Source organism: Octopus sinensis, linkage group LG6 (genome assembly GCF_006345805.1).
Source record: "Octopus sinensis linkage group LG6, ASM634580v1, whole genome shotgun sequence".
Taxonomy (NCBI): domain Eukaryota; kingdom Metazoa; phylum Mollusca; class Cephalopoda; order Octopoda; family Octopodidae; genus Octopus; species Octopus sinensis.
In genome coordinates this window covers 60,643,129-60,665,628 of record NC_043002.1, presented here as the reverse complement: position 1 = coordinate 60,665,628, position 22,500 = coordinate 60,643,129, and positions in this window count along the sequence as shown.

Genomic DNA, 22,500 nt, shown 5'->3' with positions numbered 1-22,500 from the left:
GCTTTAATTGATAAATATAAAAGAAAAAGAAAACAAAACAAGAGACATAAACATGAAAAAAAACCATTGTTTTCTTGCATCGCTAACAATCGCTTTCATATTCATTTCATAGCTTGTAAAAGAGTATGAGGCGCTTCGGCGCAGCTTTTCGGCGCCGCTTATTTTGCACGCTGAGTAAACGCCGACTTATTTGCTATCAGATGTTTTAATGTTTCTCTCTCTCCGGCTCCTCCTTGTTCCCTCTGTCCCTTTATATCTGTTTCAACATATTTCATTTCGCGTGTATGAACTGGCGTATGGTAAGCATCTTCAATTAATAAATTGCAATCCCCCTCTCTCTCCCTCTCTCTCTCTCTCTCTCTCTCTCTCGCACACACATACACATACTCTTTCACTCACTCTCTCTCTCTCTCTCACTTTCACTCATTCCATTTGTATGTGCATAAATCTGAACGCGTGTCCATGTGTGCGTTTGCCTCCAGAGCAGAAATTTACGGACACAAAAGAAGGATGAATGTTCCAGATGCTATGCCAAATTGTCAGCGTACAAACATCTGTGCCTAATCGTTGCGTAGACGACAGACGATGTCTTTCCTTTATTCCATTCCTAAAGAATACCACGTCTTTTAATAATATAACTATTAGATTTTCATCTTCATTATCATAAATTAGCAGGACCTGGTGGAAATTCCACGTTGTAAGTCAACGTATTTAAAAACGCTATGTCAATATACAAAACACAAGAAGGGATTTCCACAAACGTTTGTTGAAATCTCATCATTTAATGAAAACTGTACATACATATACATACATATATTCATACATACATTCGTACGTACATACATATCGACCTAACTACGATCTTACCTACCTACCTACCTATCTATCTCACTCTCTATCTATTTATCTATCTATCTATCTATCTATCTATCTATCTATCTATCTATCTATCTATCTATCTATCTATCTATCTATTTATCTATTTATATCTGTCTCTCTGTCTATCGTTCTATCTATCTTTCTGTCTTTCAATTTATAGATCTATATGTCTGTCTGTCTGTCTGTCTATCTATCTGTCTATCTATTTATCTATCTATCTATCTATCTGTCTGTCTGTCTATCTATCTATCTATCTATCTATCTATCTGTCTGTCTGTCTGTCTGTCTGTCTGTCTGTCTGTCTGTCTGTCTGTCTGTCTGTCTGTCTATCTATCTATCTATCTATCTATCAATCTATTTATCTGCTGTCAGTTTGTCTATCTATCTATCTGTCTCTCTGTATATCTGTCTGTCTGTCTATCTATCTATCTATCAATCTATTTATCTGCTGTCAGTTTATCTATCTATCTGTCTCTCTGTATATCTGTCTGTCTGTCTATCTATCTATCTATCCATCTATTTATCTGCTGTCTATCTGTCTGTCTGTCTCATTAACAATCACATCTACTGTTTCTTCAGTATGTACCTTCAATATGTACAGAGTTATGCACCTGTCTACTCCCAGATTTATAAGATTTCAATGACCATACTGATAAGCATTTAAACCTGCGAGCCCTTAACACGACTATTCAATATGTCATTGGCGACGGGTGTTATACCTGCAGACTGGAGAACAGCGATAATCTGCCCAATTTTCAAGAAAGGGAGCCGCGAAGACCCGCTTAACTACCGACCGGTTTCCCTTACATCAATAATCAGCAAGATGTTCGAAACCATCCTTAAGAAATATGATGCTCCACCTCCTAAACACAGCCTCGATCACTGATTCCCAACACGGCTTCGTGCCGAAGAGATCATGCTTGACCAACTTACTAGTAATGGAAGAATTGGTGACGCGCATCCTCGATGATAGTGATGCTGTTGACATCGTTTTATTGGACTTTGCCAAAGCTTTTGACTCGGTAAACCACCGCCTACTACTTGTCAAGCTTCAAGCATATAGTTTCCATCCGGATATTGTACGATGGGTTGGTGCCTTCCTCTCAGATCGCTCCTTCCAAGTTCAAGTTAATGGTTCGCGGTCCGACGTCTCCAGTGCGAGCAGTGGCGTGCCTCAAGGTCCAGTGCTTGGGCCCTTGTTGTTCTTAGTCTTCATAAATGACTTGCCCGACGACCTCACGCAACACACCCTTCTATTTGCCGACGATATCAAACTGGTCGCTCCTCGCGGTAGTATAGAGGATCTTCGTCGATGCCTCCACCAAATTTGGAAGTGGTCTAACGATTGGGACCTGTGTCTGAACGTGTCAAAGTGCTGTCATCTGCCTGTCGGCTCTACTCCTGCATCTCAACTTGATTTTGAGCCGGGTTGACTGCTGCTGGAGAGGACCGATCAGGTAAAGGACCTGGGTATCTTGGTGGATTCCTCCTTTTCGCCTTCGGCCCAGTGCGTCCATGCTGCCAACAAAGCGCGCGGAATTCTGTTTTTGATTCGACGGTCATTCGGAATGCTCACAGCAGCCATATTCCTGCCACTCTATGTCACGCTGGTGAGACCCATATTGGAGTATGGGATTCAAGCCTCTTCTCCTTATCTCCTCAAAGACATACAGCACCCCGAAAGAGTCCAGAGGCTGGCTACCCGCATGGTTCATGGTCTCAAAAATTTGTCCTACGAAGAAAGGCTGAGGACGCTCGACCTTTATTCTCTTGAAAAACGCCGCCGCCGTAGTGATCTCATTCTCGCCCACAACATCATAAGCGGGAAGTGTAACCTCTCGAAAGAGCTGTTCTTCACTCCTGCTCCAGAGCGTCGGCTGCGGGGTCATTCCGAAAAGCTCTACCTGCGACGATTTCATCTCAATCGAAGGAGAGGAGCTTTCTCCGTCCGGGTTGCGGATCCGTGGAACAAGCTGCCAGACGAGATGGTGAAGATGCCGACGACCGCTTTGTTCAAAGCCTCCCTGGACCTCAAGTGGCCTGAACTCTTTACATGAACACCACCCTGTACTTAACTCCATGTCCCCCTACATGGCCTTGCTATTTGCTTTTGAGCCAAATTAACTAACTAACTAACTAACTAACTAACTAATAACATAAAGAGGAAAAACCCCCAGAATTATGGCAGTATACCAATCTGGCCTTGCTGTGGAACACCCAATTCTATAGACCTTCATGTCATCGTTTCATTATCTTATACGCTTCGAATGTCCCTCCAATTTGATCACACAAATGCTCAATAATAATCACCTTCTCTGTCTGTCTGTCTGTACCTCTCTCTGTCTCTGTCTCTGTCTCTCTCTGTCTCTCTCTGTCTGTCTCTCTCTCTGTTTCTCTCTCTCTCTCTCTCTCTCTCTCTCTCTCTCCTTCCGTCGATGTTTTCTATTTTTTCAATAATTCCACTATTTTTGCGTTTCTGCCTTTGTCACCCTTTCACTCCTTCTTTTTCTCCCTCCCTCCCTCCCTCTCTCTCTCTATTTACATGAATCCTATATTCTAGTTATTACCTCCCTTGGAAAATACACGGTCAAAACAGACAAACCGTAGGAACAAGCGAGTGGATGCATGGTAAGTAGCTTCCTTACCAACCACATGGTTCCGGGTTCAATCTCACTGCGTGGCACCTTGGGCAAGTGTCTTCTACTAGAGTCTCCGGCTGACCAAAGCCTTGTGAGTGGATTTGGCAGATGGAAACCGAAAAAAAAGTCCGTCGTATATATGTACACACACACACACACACACACACATATATATATATATATATAATATATATATATATATATATATATATATATATATATTATATATATATATACATATATATATATAGGTGTCTGTGTTTGTCCTCCCAACATCACTTGACAACCGATGCTGGTGTGTTTACCTCCCCGTAACCTAGCGGTTCGGCAAAAGAGACCGGTAGAACAAGTACTAGGCTTGCAAACAATAATTCCTGGTGTCGATTTGCTCGACTAAAGGCGGTGCTCCAGCATGGCCGCAGTCAAATGACTGAAAGAAGTAAAAGAGTAATAGAGTAAAGAATAACACATCATCACTGGTTCTAAATTGAAAATAATAAGCCATAAATACGCATGTTATATTACTTGATATTTAGCTATTCATATGGCGACTTACATAAATGGTAATACAAGATGCATCTTTGAGAACTCATGAAGTGAAACGAGGTTAAATGGGCCAGTATTGACACAGCTGACCTATGATGATCAAAAACGCATTGAAGTTGTCTTCGTCAAAACTATATAGAAGTAGAGATTTATTTAAAAGATAAAGTGTTTAAAATGAAAAGATAAGTTATTGTCTGTTTTGACTCTGCTGTGCGTGCATGTCATGAAATACTATCTGTTTTTCAGACATCTACATATACCAGCTGCCAATGTGCTGATTCTTGGGGCCAAGAGTTAGCTTCTAGTGAGGAGACGTGCGGCGAGGTTCATGCATTCTCACTGCCATAGGATCCTCCTGCACTAATAGATCGCGTGTGTTGTGAGCACCCATAGCTTTATGTGCGGAGATTTTCACTGATATCGAATATCAACGCCAATCAGATATTCACGTTATTAGATAGTGAAACGCGCCCAGCTTACAGCTGAGCATTTTCTGCTAGTATACCTTTTTCCCATCTCACTATTACATTTAAGCATAAAACAATCAAATTTCTAATGCAGCGAAGTCCAATTGATTATGCACGTTCTAGAAAAAGAATATTGATGTATATTTTATCACTTTTCGAAGGTTTGAAACGCAAAGAAATATTACTAAATACCCGAAACTTTTCAGTCCTCTGCGATACCATTTCTACTACTCATTATTCTCTATATGTACAACTTAATGATTTCTTAAATTCATTAAATGCACTAACGATTTCTTAAATTCATTAGATGTAGTAACGATTCCTTAAACCACAGATTTGGACAGATGTAATAAAATTGATTGGATAGAATGCAATATAACAGTGGTAGTTAATCTATAAAATCCCATGGGAATAAACATAAAGGCACTTCGAAATTGTGTTAAACGGTAATGTGAATTAAATAGCGAAATACATTTGGTCTGGTGGTCTTCCGTTATTCCATTACTATATTCTATCTTATATTGATTTCTAACATTAGTAAATGACATATATTTTGGGGGAGAGAAGACTCAATTGTACCAGTCCCTATATCTCTTACATAATTTATTTTAGCTACCGTGGGTGTATAAAATAGTGAAGTCGCTTTCGGTCAGATTTGAAGTTAGAACATAAAACAACCAGCTTGAATGTTGAAATGACTATTCTTTCCGCTACGCTATCAATTCTGCTAATCCACCATTCTTCTGTTTGGTTTTAAGTGGTTTTTATCATTAGCCTCCAAATGTATCGTAATACATTATCAACCTATACCAAGTATTTGATAGGCATTAATATTATTAAAAACCAGAAAATGCCAAGTCATCGCCAACAGGATTTGAACTTCTCATTTTGAGGTAAGAACTTAATACTACAAGGTGTATTGTTCGGTATTGATGGTTCTTTTCTTATTCTTTTCTACAATAGGAACAACGAGTGAAATTTCGGGCTTTGAAATATGATCCAGCACGCTACCGATTCTACCAGTTCGCCACTTTTTGATTCTTTTAAAATATTTTCTTTCTAATGTCAGACGGACATTAGCTGACAGAACTCTGAGCTGACAGATTTGTTAGTGCGCCAGACAAAATCCTTAGCGACATTTCATCCGTCTGTACGTCCCTCACTACGCTGAATGTCCACTGAGGTCGACTTTGCATTTCATCCTTTCGAGGCCGATACGATAAGTACCAGTTAAGCACTGGTTTCGATGTAATTGATTTATACCCACTCCCCATAAACTTATTGGTCCTGTTCCAAAATTTGACACCAATATTTTCTTTTAATATAAGGCGGCAGACTGGCAGAATATTCACCGCACCGTAAAAAGTTCTTAACGGAATTTCGTGCATTTTTACGTTCTGAGTTTACGTTACAACGTGGACGACTTTGTCTTACGTCTTTCGGGAACGATAAAATAAGTTGCAGTTGAGCACCCTAACCCTTTCCCCGAACTTGCTGGACTTGTACCAAAATTTAAAACCAATTTTACAAATTGTAATAACCTGATATCGCTACAAGACCATAACTTTATAACGATCGGTCATAATCGACTGAATGAGTTCCATCACGTGCATGATGTGTAGGGAACAACACCCGGATGTTAACTGTCTAAACCGAGTATGACCATTTGGATAATACGGAAACTAGGACTGGAACTAAACAATTGAATGCATTTAGGCTTTTGTCGTACAATTTATGTTACTCTTTCTTCTGAACATCCTCTTTAAAGGATCTGATAAAGACAGAGCTAAGATTTCGACTGAAAATCACGTGTTGAATATTGGAAACATTGGTAATGTTGTTGTAATATTGCCCTAAAGCAGCGAATAAACTGTGACACGAAATGAAAGAGTGAATGGCTCTTAAAGAACATGTTCGTTTTAATATAATGTTGTTTTCTGTGCGTCTGTTGACAGATTGATGAAAAAATATGAAAGACATTTCACTAACTTTGAAATTCATCGTCGTTGTCGTTCGCCAAATTTGAAAATATCAGAGACGTCCAGACACACACAAAAAAGAAACAAACGAAAAACAAAAAAGACAAATAAATATCACTCGTTCTTCAATATTTGTTACTTAAGATTCAGTTTCACTTGAATAACAAATATCACTTTTATTTTTTATTTTTATTTTTTTTTAATGTTTTTTATCTTTTATTTTTTGCCAAACGAATTTTCCTTATTTTTAAGATATTTTAACTTTTACCGAATTTTCCAATTCCTTTCGTATGTTTTTATCCGAAATGTTTTGCAATTTCTGTCAAGAAATAAACAAACGTCTCCAGAAAATATCACATGCAGTATTTTGGATTTCATCATTCTATAAAAGTACGATTTTGTTCTTCAGGTTGAATTTCTTTAATGGCGCTTCCTAAAGGCTAATGAGCCGGTGTAGTGGTATACTTAAAAGTTAATATGCCGGTTGAGCTGCCGTCTACCAAATTCACTCATAAGGCTTTGGTCGGCCCGTGGCTATACTAGAAGACACTTGCCAAATTTGCCACGCAGCCGGCCTGATCCCGCAACCATGTAGTTGGTAAGTAAGCTATTTGCCATCCACACGCCCACTCCTATATATATGTGTGTGTGTGTGTCATATATATATATGTGTGTGTGTGTGTGTATCATATATATATACATATATATGGACTCGAGCCATTTAGTTACGTACGGACAGAGAACAATATTCAGACTTTATTTACGTTATTTACATTTGACGGATATACCCTCCATCCTTCATCAGGTGTTTTGGAGACATTTTAAACCTGGTTCCTCATTCCTAAAGTATTTTCCGATTTTATTATTCAGGTCACTGCCTGGAATCGAACTCGGAATCTTGGGGTTAGTAGCCCGCGCTCTTAACCACTAAGCCATATGCCCGCAGGCATATGGCGTAGTGGTTAAGACTTGTTAGGTGTTTAAAGGCATTGGATTCAAATTGATTACGAAAATATACTTTGAGAAAGCAAAGTAAGAAGTATCTTGTGATTATGATGGATATATGAATAGATAAATATAATTGACTCGCATAGTCGCGGGAGTGACTGTGTGTTAAGAAGCTTGCCTCCCAACCACATGCTTCCAGTTTCAGTCCCACTGCGTGACACCTTCGACAAGTGTCTTCTAGTATAGCCTCAGGACGACCAAAATCTTGTGTGTGGACTTGGTAGACGGAAACTGAAAGAAGCCGTCATATATATATATATATATATATATATATGTGTGTGTGTGTGTGTGTGTGTGTGTGTGTGTGTGTGTGCGTGTGTGTGTGCGTATGTGTGTGTGTGTGTTTGTGTGTGTGAGTGTTTATGTGTTTATGTGTCTGTGTTTGCCCCCCCCCCCATCATTTGATAAGCGATGCTGGTGTGTTTATTTCCCCGTAACTCATCATTTCCGGAAAAGTGATAGTATATTGTTAACTTAATGTGACAGAAAGGAAAGAATGCTACTCTTATTTAGCCCTAAGAAATACAGTTTCCTGTTGGACTTGAGACATTTCTTATGTCGAACAGGAAACGGTGTTTCCAAATGCTAAATAACAGTAGCATTCTTCCCTTTTATGGGACTGTCATATTAAGTTGACAACATACTACTACTTTGTCTTGCTGCTACTGCATAAATCTCTCTTAGAGATTTAGAAATGTATTATTTCTAGGTTCTGGAAAAGAGACCGATAGAATAAGTACTAGGCTTATTAAGAATATTGCTGAAAAATGTTTTTTCATCATAATGGACACAATGCTTTGCGGTGTTTTTACCGGGTTTACGTTCTTAATTGAAATGGCGCGTCAACTTTGTATTTTATTCTTTCAAGATCGATAAAATTATATTAGTCCATACTGAGGTCGATGCAACCGACTTACCACTACCTTCGAAATTACTGGCATTGTGCCAAAATGTTGAAATATTTATTTGTAAGACATGGCTTAAAATTAACTCGAGTTAGTTCGGTCGATATTTCACGAGCTAAACATGCACTTGACTATATCACTGCTTGTGGTAAGTGATCAGTGTTCATATTCAGTTTTGGAGTCAACGCCCAACCATGTCTGGTAGACACGAGTAGATTCTATTCTCAGACTTAAATTTCTCACATGATCTGGTAACAGCTAGCTACATCTCCATGAACTTACACAAAATATTACAATGTTCTCATACCAATGGACTGAGCTCAAGAGAGACGAATAAAAACAAACAAACTAATAAATAAATGAATAAAACTTCGACTTTCAGTTTTGTCGTTTGTGAAATGGTTACATTCATGGATAAAAGAAGTGAAAAACGGCGAGAGTGAGTGAAAGAGGAAGAGCGAGAGCGAGGCATCGACATAGAAAAAGAGAAGTTTGTAAAATCATAAATAGAAAAAGCCATGAAGCAAAGCGGACAAAAAATATAGTTTTCCGTTGCTGGAAAAAAACGCTATGGATGGTTTGGCATGTTTATATGTGAATGGTTTTATGACATTCTTTCTCAACGAAGGCAACTGCATTGGTTTTCTGATATTATAAAGAAAAATATTCAAACGAACATATCTAAAGCTATGAAAGTGAAATGATAATAGAGTTTGATATCAACATATAGACATACATGAATACGTACATACGTACATGCATACATACATACATACATACATACATACATACATACATACATACAAACAAACATACATATATATATATGTATGTGTTTGTGTGTGCATGTGTGTAGACACACACGCACATCTATCTATATCTATATATTTGTTTATATTTGTATATGTGTCTATATATATATATTTATATATATATATATACATTCTATATATATATATATATGTGTGTGTGTATGTGTGTGTGTGTGTGCGTGTATATATATATTCTATATACATATATATATATATATATATATATATATATATATACACACACATACAATATATATATGTATGTATATTATTGTACATGTCTTATAAATATATACTTGTATGTTCAGCTTTGCATCGAAGTATCGTTGTATATGCAAATCTATATGTATATATGTATACACACACAAACACATACATACATATATATGTATATATATATATATATATTATATATATATATATATATATATATATATTATATATATATATATATTCAGAGACATGTATGTATACGTGTGTCTACTTGTGTGTGCGTGAATGCTGTGATCCAAAGATTCTATACAGGGGAGGAATGAGTACTCCACACGTGGTTAAATTTGTGTGTGTGTGTGATTTTATTGCTCACATGCTCAGATCTAATCCTGTTTCTGCCTTTGCCTGTCGTGTTCATATACTTACTGAACTTGGCGAAAGAGGATCGCGATTGGATTAACACAGTAGAATATTCACTCTCACACAAACACTTCCATTCTCATATGCACCGTTGCACACAAACATAAAGGCACACAAACACACACACACACACACACACACACACACACACACACACACACACACACACACACACACACACACACACAAATATTTAAAGAGAAAGAAATGTGGATAAAATGCTAAAATGTTTCTTGTCGAATAAAATAGTTTAAATAAAGGATAATGAAAACAATATGACTAACATAATTCTCTTTCGATAATGTTGATTTCAAATTTAGGTACCACGGCAACAGTTTAGGGGGAAGAGGAAATCGGTTACATCGATCCCAGTACTCAACTGGTAATAATCTAGCCCGAAAAGATGTGCAGGAAGATTGAGCTTCAGATGAATTTGAACACAGAACGTAAAATGGCGCTAAGCATTTTGCTTGTCGTGTTAAGACTTCTGGCATGTCGTCGCTTTATTTTCTTGATGTTATTTTTATTTGATGTTATTTTACTTTTTTACTTCACGGTTTATTATCTCCGACGATTTGGGCTATTCTGTCCATAATTGTTTCTACTGGTCAAAAAAAAAAAATAAACATCTACTTAAACTCACTCCACGATGGTCCTGGGATATCGTCCAGTTTATGATAAAATCTCAAGGGCTGCGGCTTGCATAATTTTTAGTACTGAGACAGTGAGGACGGCAATGATGGAAAAGGAAGAAATTGGATGTGTTACTTCTTACGTAAAACTTTCTTCTGCAAGGCCTTGTTATCCGAGCTTCATTCAAACATAGACCTATATTGGGCGCGAGGTGTATTGACGTATTGAATGTTACGAAACTGCATAGCATTTGAACGGCACTGTCGGAGAGTAAAACAAGTTTCAAAATCATCAAACTGAGTCTCAGAGATCCTGAGTCTGCTAAGACATACATATCAAAGCACCATTATGTGAAGTCGTTGAACAAGTGTTCTTCTTGAGATACCGAGATTCGAAACCACGCTCATTGCTACTGCCTACTTTCAACTAAGTTATGTATCTAAGACGTGAAGTGAACTAATATTGGAGGAGGTCATTTACCCAGGCCCTGGTTTTCGGGACCTTTATTTGGATCCAACAGAACCCTTTTCTTCATAAATTTTTGAAATTTCCCACGCTGTTTAAGAAACGTTTAAAGAAGCAGTGAAACACTTGGGTTCTCACTAGATTTCACCTTGTCGGATTTTGATACGGTTTCCTTATCAGTGTTCTCACCTCAGATAAACATTTTGTAACTTGTTTTTGTTGCTGCTGCTGTTGCCACTGGTCTTGGCGTATTGCTTGCTGCTGATGTGATTGATATTGTAGTTTGCGACCTTGCTGCTAATTTCGTTCATTTTCTCAGTGTTGCAGTTTTTGATCTGTCAATTATTATTGATGTGCTTGCTTCAGTTTCTGTATCTGATATAGTTGTGGTTTGTATTGTTGCTAACAATTCTCGTTGCTGTTTCTTTTTGTGAGTTCGTTATTGCTCTTCTGGTCACCTCGACTATTTTGCCGTAACTAATGGGACATTTTCTATCCGGTGCTTCACAAATTTTTGCTTTCAAAATTTGAATATATTTATTTCTTGCCCACAAAGGACTAAACATAGATGGGTCAAACAAGAACATTCAAAAGGATTAAGTTGATTACATCAACCCGATTGCGTAACTGGTACTTATTTAATCGACCCCGAAAGGATGACAGGCAAAGTCGATCTCGGTGGAATTTGAACTCAGAACCTTAACGGCAGAGGAAATACCTATTTCTTTACTACCCACAAGGGGCTAAACACAGAGAGGATAAACAAGGACAGACAAACGGATTAAGTCGATTATATCGACCCCAGTGAGTAACTGGTACTTATTTAATCGACCCCGAAAAGATGAAAGGCAAAGTCGATCTCGGCGGAATTTGAAATCAGAACGTAGCGGCAGACGGAATACCGCTGAGCATTTTGCCTGGTGTGCTAACGATTCTGCTAGCTCGCCGCCATTGAAAAATGGAAATATTGAAACATATATGTTTTCCTCCGTCTTATTGCCTTCTGAAGCCCGCATCGTTTTGATGCCTGTGCGTTTCTCATCTTTTCGGTGCTGATGTAATAAAGAACCTATAATATATTATAAAAGAACCTATTGGACTCAGTGTTATTGCCGACACTTTCCTTGAAAATTAATTGATTACTATGTAGATAAATAAGAAAAGAAACATTAGCATGAATCTGACAGAATCATTTGAGTATTGGAAGAAATACCTGTTGTAAATTCCACCCTTGTGGTCAATTTTGCTTTTCATGAATCCGGGACCCTTTTATGCTCGATAAAATAAGGTAACAAGCAACTAGAGGGGCAGATGGTATCGACTGAACCACATTCACTGAAAATTCTTAGGGTTGTGTCTAAAAGAGAAACCGGGGACATATCAAGTGAGAGGTGTCTATACCGAAGAGGTTTATGGTGCTTATCGTTAACAATACCTTGGATTGGAGAACGAACGTGTGGGGAGGGCTCTTGAGCATGTAACCATTAGGATGATGGATCCGTTTTTTTCTTTGATTGGCTCAAGTTGGAGGCTCTATTCTCTAAAGTCTGAGTCAACTATGTATTTACGTATTCGATATTCTCTTTATACGTTACATATTGAGGATACGTGTGGCTTAGTAGTTGGGGTAATCGACTCACGATCTTATAATACTGAGTTCGATTCCTGTTAGTGCGTTGTTTTCTTGAGCAATACACTTTATTTAACCATGTTCCAGTTCACTCAGGTTACAATAATGAATGTGACAAAGGCCGGCCTTGTCACATTGATTGGATGCTACATCTTATTTTCCGCATCCCTAATTTTTATGTAAACCAACAATCGAATTGTAACGTATGGTTGGTTTCCTCTCTTGATCTTTGACACAATTGTCCTCCTCCCCATCATCATCATCGTGATCCGCTCCCTTTTCATTATTATTATTATTATTATTATTATTATTATTATTATATTATTATTATTATTATTATTATTGAGTGAGAGAGAAGTACAAGCCATGAAACTGACATTGCGTAACAAATATACGAAGCCCGTCTTGATTACCCGTCCGATAAGGGTACACAGTCGCATGCATCACAACATGTGCGAGACATGGTGTTCTCATATCAAGATATGACCGTACAGGTGGGGCCTGGTAAGAATTTTCTTCAATGTAAATAGCCCATTCCGAACAAATGATCCTTGAATAAGATTTGTTTAAGGATATAGAACGTAACACCCATGTATCTAGAGGTTAATTATTCAAACCCCAAAGAATCCCTCTCAAGACACGGCTATGATGCTCCCCGACTACTTCTGCTCGTGATCAGTGGTGCACATATCGTCAGCCACTAAGGGACATACTCAACTGGTTAAGGTCAAATAATTGGCAAGTAAATCTGTGGTATGGAGCAGAATATTTGCTGTAGCCCATCTTCTATACCAAGACAAAACAATGTACAGGATAGCACTTCCAGTAAGTTGAGATCAGAAGCCATGAGAGCCACTGCCTGGTACTGCATCAGGGTATAAGCAAATCTGTGGTATTGAGCAGAATATTTGCTGTAGTCCGCCTTTTAAACCAAGACAAAACAATGTACATGACAACAATTAAGATGAGAAGCCATTGCCTGGTACTGCATCAGGGCAATTTATTATTATTATTATTATTATTATTATTATTATTATTATTACACCACTTCACCTGCACAACCAGCGTCCTCCTCATTCTCCTCCTCCCCCTCATTCTCCACCTCTCTTTCTTTCTTCTCCTCCTCCTCCTCCTCTTCTCCCTCCTCATTATCATTATTATATATAATAACGTCATATATCTTCACCGGTGTTATACCAATGCACACGATTATTTCCGAGTGCAACTTCCTCAATGTCATCGCGAACATCGTCACTGTTATTTGAATCATCAACACCACAAGCCCCCCCACCCAACCCGCCGCCACCCCCACCACCACCATCACCATCATCATCATCATTATCATCATAATCACCACTATCATCGTTCTAGTCGACGATGTCCTTCACACCACCCTCATCTTCACGATGGTCGTCGTCCTCCTCCTCCTCTTCATCATCATCATACTCTTCTTAATCGCCGTCGTTGTTATCATCAGAGTTGTCGCCATTTTCAACATCATCATCATCATCATTATCATCATAATCATCATCATCATCGTCGTGGTCGTCGTCGTCGTCGTCGTCTTCATCGTCATCACACCGCCGGCGATCGGTAATATTGTTGTTGATAGAACACGCTCAAAGAACTGCGAATAAATCCCTCAGTTCCAGTATCTGTAGATATATGGTGTTTCTGATCAGTTTATGGTTCGTAGAACTCAGGATATAACCGCAAATCAAAACTGATTTCTGTCAAAGAAACGTGTCCACCAGAATTTCAAATGGGCCAAAACGTTTGAAATATACATCAAAATACCAGTGCCTCTGTCGATAATTTGATTTAGTCATGTGTATATACGTACGTTTGTGTATAATGCGCGCGCGCAAACACTAACACACACGCACACACACCTACATCCATATATATATATGCATATATATATATATATATATATATAATATATATATATATATATATATATATATATATATATATATACACAACGGACACAGATGCATATATATATATATATATATATATATATACATACATACGTACGTACATATATACACATATATATATAACCAGTTATTTATACACACACGCATATAAGAAATCTATATCTGCATTTACATATATATATATATATATAATATGTGTGTGTGTGTGTGTGTGTGTGTGTGTGTACTTAAGGACTCCTAAGTGTGAATATGTGTGTGTATGTATACATATACATACATAAAAGACACACACACACACATATATATATACACATATGTGTATATATGTATATTTGCATTGTGTATTGCGCATAAGCAGACACATTGATATACAGACTTGCACACGGATTGACGCTGGCGTACAGAGACACGATCACGCATTTATATGGATATTACTTTGCTGAGTTGACTTTCTCTTGGTAACCCAAGATTCCTTGCTGACCTACATTCTACATATCTATACCACCTAACATGCGTATAGAATCTAATATACGTTGTTCTCTCTGTCGTTTGTCGGTAATATGCCTGTGCAGCTCTCTGCCTGTATGCGTATAAATATGTATCAAATGTGAACTCTGTATTACTGAAAAATTAAATATTATACAATAAACAGACAACTTTCTCTGCCTGCATACACAAGCAAGATTTACACTCAAATATTTCAAAGAAGACCCGCTATAAACGACGGTAAGCCTACCAGGACAACCTCTCTCCTAAACGTGAACATACATAGCACAAAATTATCACACGGGAAAGAATTGTTATTTCTTTATTGCCCACAATGGGGCTAAAAACAGAGTGGACAAACAAGGACAGACAAGCGGACTAAGTCGATTACATCGACCCCAGTATGTAACTGGTACTTATTTAATCGACCCCGAAAGGATGAACGGCAAAGTCGACCTCGGCGGAATTTGAACTCAGAACGTAGTAGCAGACGAAATACTGCTAAGCATTTCGCCCGGCGTGCTAACGTTTCTGCCAGCTCGCCGCCTTCACACACAGGAAAGAATTGTGTCCGAATGACGAACTACCTCAACATACAAAAACAGCATACCTAGAACAAAAACAAATAATGCAAAACAATGCAAAAACAAACAATTTAGCCAAAAGACAAATCCAAGTGACGCAAACATCCAGAGGATGCCACTCAAAAGCAATGCCCGTTGGTTCATTGATTCATTGCTTTATTTACGTGAATTTACAAGAAATCCGAAGAACGAATCGAGACTGCCGAAATGGAGGCAAACACCTTTCTCTATGTGATCGGTTTGAGAAATTGCTAAGACACTAGGATATTTTCCTACTTTTCTAAACATGATGTTTATTTGCATACCCGTCAATCCTGGTAGTCTAACGGGAAATATAGAAAAGACTCTTTGCAGTTTATCGTACTTCGATTCGAAAAAATTCCACAACCTTCCGTCTCAAAAAAAACACTATTGTCCCTGAAATTTGTTTTTTTATATTTACTATGGATTGCTTTCAGTTAACTTTCTACCAATACCTCGATTCCTGGATCTTATATCTATCTATCTATCTATCTATCTATCTATCTATCTATCTATCTATCTATCTATCTATCTATCTATCTATCTATCTATCTATCTATCTATCTATCTATCTATCTATCTATCTATCTATATATCTATCTATCTATCTATCTATCTATCTATCTATCTATGTATCTATCTATCTATCTATCTGTCCGTCCGTCTGTCTGTCTGTCTGTCTGTCTGTCTGTCTGTCTGTCTGTCTATCTATCTATCTATCTATCTATCTATCATCTATCTTTCTGTCTATCTATCTACACACACATATACACATAGATATATATGAAAATATATGTATCACACCCGCATACATATATATATATATATATTTGTACACACACACACATAAACACACACACACACGCACACACACACCACACACACAGATATATTACCATTTCAAAGAGTTAGCTTCGATTCCAACTGATTTAAACTCAGAAACCTAGTCAGTTCAGACATTTATTATCGACTTGTAAAACAGTCGTATACATAGATATATATAAGAATTATACGTATATGTATGTGTATGTATACATGTGTGTGCGTGTGTGTATGTTTGTGTGGAATTTGAATGAAAGTGCGCTCAGCACTGTAATAAATAACATGGGGTAATGTTTTCTTAATGGTTTTTACAACCATGGAAAAATCTTTATTCTGTAAATTATCTCCCCTTCTGATGCACATCTGGTTTAATTGCTTTTTGGTAATAACGATATTTCCTGCACCGTGCACTCCGTAATTTGGAACGATAATTTGCATATTTCGTCGTCATAAACACGTAGGCAATTTCAGATATGTATATACATATGGACAGATAGATACATCGATCGATCGACAGACAGACAGACAGACAGACAGTCAGACAGATAGACAGACAGACAGACAGACAGACAGACATACAGACAGACAGACAGACAGACAGACGACAGACAGACAGACAGACAGACAGACAGACAGACAGACAGACAGATACGTATACATTCTTACATCATTTTCGTAGTCATAGACTTATTAATAGCATTATGTGCTTACGAAAGAAATGCATACATATACGCATTACGTTTAGATAAGTTCAAGAAATTGTTTCGACGATCAAAAGGAAGAAAAAGAAAATGATACGTGTCTTATAGTCTTTGATACACAATTTTGTCTGCCCTCTTAATATATGTACGTCGTGAGATGCAATGAAAGATAGAGAGACGCAGACATAACACTTCCTATACACATACAAAAAAGGCACATCCACACACACATATATGATACTTATATGTGTACCTCCGCCTGTATATATATATACACTTTTATATATATGTACATCTACCTCTCTCTGTATATAATATATAGATACATACACACGCGCACACCGACCCACACACACATATATATATAAGAAAAAAAGATGTATATGTATGTATATATCTCTCCGTTTATGTATATACATACATACATATGTATATATATATATATATATATATATATATATATGTATTCATAATATATGTAGACATGCACACACATATACATGTATATATCTATATATATATATATATATATATATATATATGCACATATACATATAAACATATATATATATATATATATATATAATATATATATATATATATATATATATATATATATATATACCTATGAATATATATATATATAATAATATATATATATATATATTATATATCTGTTCGTGTAACTGTGTGTTTGTGAATGTGTTGGTATCTATGCATATATACTTAAGAATTGCAGATCCACTTCCTAAATAGGAACATGTATACCAAATATATTTTTCTCAGTAGAATTCTAGACGTATAGTCAATTTGTTTGTTCTTATAATTGTTTTTGTTTTTTGTTTCGTCTTTGCTGATGTAGATGTCTCATACATACGTCATTGAGGTTATCCATCTTGTTTTGTAAATCAGAATTTTTATGAGGAATGATAGTTTAATTCATATTTGTCTAGACTATATGAATCAGACTAGTTGAAACAAAACAAAGACAACACAAAGAAAAAACAAAACAAAAAAAACATTGAAACATAACGTGATTATTTCTCTATAGGTGACTTGCTGCAATGAAGGTATCCATAAAACAAGACTGAGTCGGCAGTCACTGTTGATGTGATAACTAACACATAAGGTAACAAGGAAATACCAACAATTAAGACCCCACGTAGTAGTTTCTAATGTTATATATAACAAGTTATATCCCTTCGAATTACACATCTTTCTCTTGATCATGGTAGTCTGTAACGGCTTATGTAGACTTAATTGAATAACAAAGAGGAGGTGGTTAAGTCTTTACTCAGCCACATATGATCTAAAGTTACACAACAGCAACAATGAAATGAACGCTAATAAAGGTGCCGGCTCTAGGTTCGCCGGTTTACATGATAATTCAAGCTCTCATAAGTCATGTGCAATGCATCCTTAATATATTGAAAGACTGGATGGTCACGCTTAGTGTGTATGTGGCTTTAAATCTGCTTGATCACTTCTGACTTGGCGTTAGTCGATGAGGATAAACACAGCAGCGAAACAACATACAATCCAATCATAAATATCCTACATGATCGCTCGAGTCACAATATCCCCCTGAAATCTCTCACAGGCTTTAATAATTATTTCCAATGCTTACCACAAAGGCAGCCATTTTGGGGGAGAGAATGTGCTCAACTGGTACTTAATTTCCGAAAGGATGAAAGGCAAAGTCGACCTCTGTGGAAATTGAACTCAGAACGTAGCGACGGGCGAACTACCGCTAAGCATTTTGGACCAGAGGGCTAACGATACTGCCAGCTTGCCGCCTTGTCACACACTTTAATAATGATGGACTTATATATAGGGAACCAAGTGTAATGTATAATACTTTTACTATACGTACACCGCCTGAAATTTTAGGTGGGGATAGCCGAGCCAATTATATCGACCTCAGTGCTCAAATGGTAATTTTCTCGAGTATAAAGAATAAAAGGTTAGTGAAAATTCGGCGAAATTTTAACTCAGAATATAAAGAATTTGTGGAAATACCACTAATCATTTTTACCTGCATGCTAACGATTGAATAATGTATAGTGTATAATGAAAAAGGATTTCCCAGGTCATAAGTGGACCAGCTATTTTTTTTTTTATTATCCTCGACTCAACTCATTAAGCAAGTAACACGAAAACATTTGCTTTTTATTTTCACATCTCTTTTCTATTATATCACATGATAGTGTGTCACATTCTAAGTCTAGGATCAACTTGGTACTATGGTACATTTCTGCTAGATGGTCTATTTGACTGTCGTAGATGAAAAGTCATTCCGTGATTTCTTATTGCACAGCCCTTATAAACGGTTATTTATAGCGATCAAATGTTGATGCTATACATAAATTCACTTCCTCAATCAAATTTATATTGCGAATACAGGGACACAGTGTGCCACACATCAGGTGTGAAAGTGATCGTAGAAGTACCCAAAATTAAGTGTTCTAATGAAGAACCGAACGCACCGCAAGGTGTAGAAATGAACACACTAATCATTAAGACTGCTAGATATAACAGCTAAATTAGCTTCAAACTCTGCTGCTAGGGCCTTGGAAATCCATCATAAAACGAAAAAAAAAAAACAATTCAGCAAAATTTAACAGGTGAATAACACTCAAATTTTAGTTCATTTTTTGACATGAAGTGATATGCTTATCGCTGAAATGTCTTTGCTCGTGGGTTTCAACAAATCAGGTCTATTTCAGAACGAAAATTATCTGACACGTCTGCTATTCCGATGTAAGGTTATGTGAAGAATGAAGTAGAATACCATAGAAGAGTAATGATTATATTTCGGAAAGAAGAACGTAAGAAATAACAGGTTTTTCAATAATACAAATTGATGACAACTAAGCAAGATTGAAAGTATATCGAAGTTTTCAGTAAATATTTCATGCAACAAGGTCCGCCACTTTTATATTACAAAACCACAAAACTTAATTTTTACAAAAAGAAACCACCTCGCTGCTTACCAATTAAACTTTCCAGCAACTTTCAATATTTTGTGAACCTTAAACCACAACAGTAACAAAACTCCTGTACCAACAATCTGTGATCTGAATATGACGTAATTGAACTACATGCACCTGATTATAGAATTTCTCACGCTAAAACGAATTCTGAACAATAACACAACTTCGATTTGAAATAATGAAAGCTTCTTTAATATCTTTCCATCAGCCTCAACCCACAAACTTTCTTGCCTTCCATCAATTTCTATCACCTCATCTATACCACTCGGTCGCAGACGTATATGCACCAAATCTAATAAAAAAAAATTCTCATAGGTCCACCTACGTCAGTAAAAAGACTTCCCAGTGATTATCTGAAATCAAACCTGATCCAAATGTGCCACTATTTACTGAAGGCCACAACACCGAAAAGTCGAATTTTCTGCCTTGTATCTTAAATCAAGAAAAACGCAAGTTACCATGAAGGTGATATTCTTATAACCCCTGGACAGTTACAAAAACGACGTTTCGGATATTAGTGTTCTTTAGCTGTAAAGTAAAAGGAGAAAAAGATGGTGGAGACACGAGTAGAAAATAGAAAGACAGAGAAAAATATTTAGGGGCCGAGTGTGTGAATCCGATTTTATGGGGTGAAGTTACGAAGATAGGAAGAGGCGGGGTGATTTAATCGTGCGAGTAACTGTGTGAGGGAATTGGTATAGAGAAAGATGTGTGATTCAGGTGGTTAGTTGTGGGGTGAGAAGAGTTGAGTGGGATGTGAATAGAGTAAAGTTAAGAGGAAGCATTTGAAAAAAGGAGAAACAGTGAAGAAAACGGTGTAAGATATGAGAAAAAATTAATAATACCACAGAAGAAGATTAGGTGAAATACTAATACATCGAAAAATCAAATAGATTAGGTGAAAAGATCGAAGAAAAAATACTGGGTGCAAAAGAGTACGTAAAAAGCCAAAGACAATAGGAGCAGAATGACTCAAGGGAAAAGAATATTGTAAAACTGAGGGATGATTGTACAGAGGGTATAAAAATAGGTTTTGTGCAAAAGATGTCCAGCAAACAGTTATTCTTTTACCTTTTATAGTTGACTTTTTCTTGTCATTAGACTGCGGCCATGCTGGGTCACCGTCTTGATTGATTTTATTCGAGCGAATCTTCTCCGTGACTTCATTTTCTTTCTAAAGCCTGGACCTTATTTTACCGGTCCCGTTTGCTGTACCGCAAAGATACGTGGACATAAGAACACCAGCAATGGTCATGTTCGGAGCCAAACACAAACTATATATATAGAGAGAGATACGACGGGCGTCTTTCAGTTTCCGTTCACTACATCAACTCACTAGGATTTTGTCGCCCGTAGTTACAAAAGAAAACAAATACCGAAGGTGCCAGAACCGTTTGGTTGGGGATGAACCCAGAACCGTTTGGTTGGGGATGAAGCTTCTTACCACACACATCCACACGGGAAATATGTACAAGTTAAGAGAAATTGGAATGTCAGTACGCTGCAGCTTAAGCATAGAATGCGAAAAGGACTATTGAACGTGAGGGAATATGTGAAGTAGGAAGGAATATATGAGAAGGTAGACAGAAGTGGAACAGAATTATTTAAGAATATTTACAGCACAAAGAACATTGCCTAAGAAATTTCAGTTATAGCCAAATTGAGAATTTGTAAAATGGAGAGTTGATAGTAAAAAGCGAATGTAAAGGATTGTCTTAAACATGGTGTGCGTAAAACGTGTTGAGAGAAAAGATACTTTACACTGACTGACAGGAAACATTGACGAAACGCAGAGAAGATGTTAGGCTCCTGCTAAATTTGGAAAATGAAATAAAGGTGATCCGATGTTGAAAGAGACCGGAACGGCTTAATGATCGCTTGGTGAGGTTTCAGAGCAGAAATTCAGTGCTTGGAACAGGGATGACGTGTACAAGGTGGCAAGAACTCATGGTGCCATGTTTCGGTACATATTCATAGCGAAAGAGAGATACAGATATACAGATATAATCGAATATTATGTATGTATTTATATGTGGACCATTTCCATATGTTTCTGTGTCTCATAAATTTGGGTGTACATTACAGTCGCTGTTATTATAGTTTCCTGACATAGAAGTTATAATTTTGAAAATGCTAATATAAGCTATATTTTCATATCAATCGCTAAGTAGATTCTCATTTATATGTCACACACAGATCTGAGACGACGTGTGTCTTTTTTCAGCAATTCGAAGAGATATTAATAAATTCATAATAGCTTATAATAGCTTAAACCTACAAAAGTCAAAGATAATAAAAAAAATACTGTTCTTTACATGAATTCTCATAAAGATTACACATATACAAACACACAT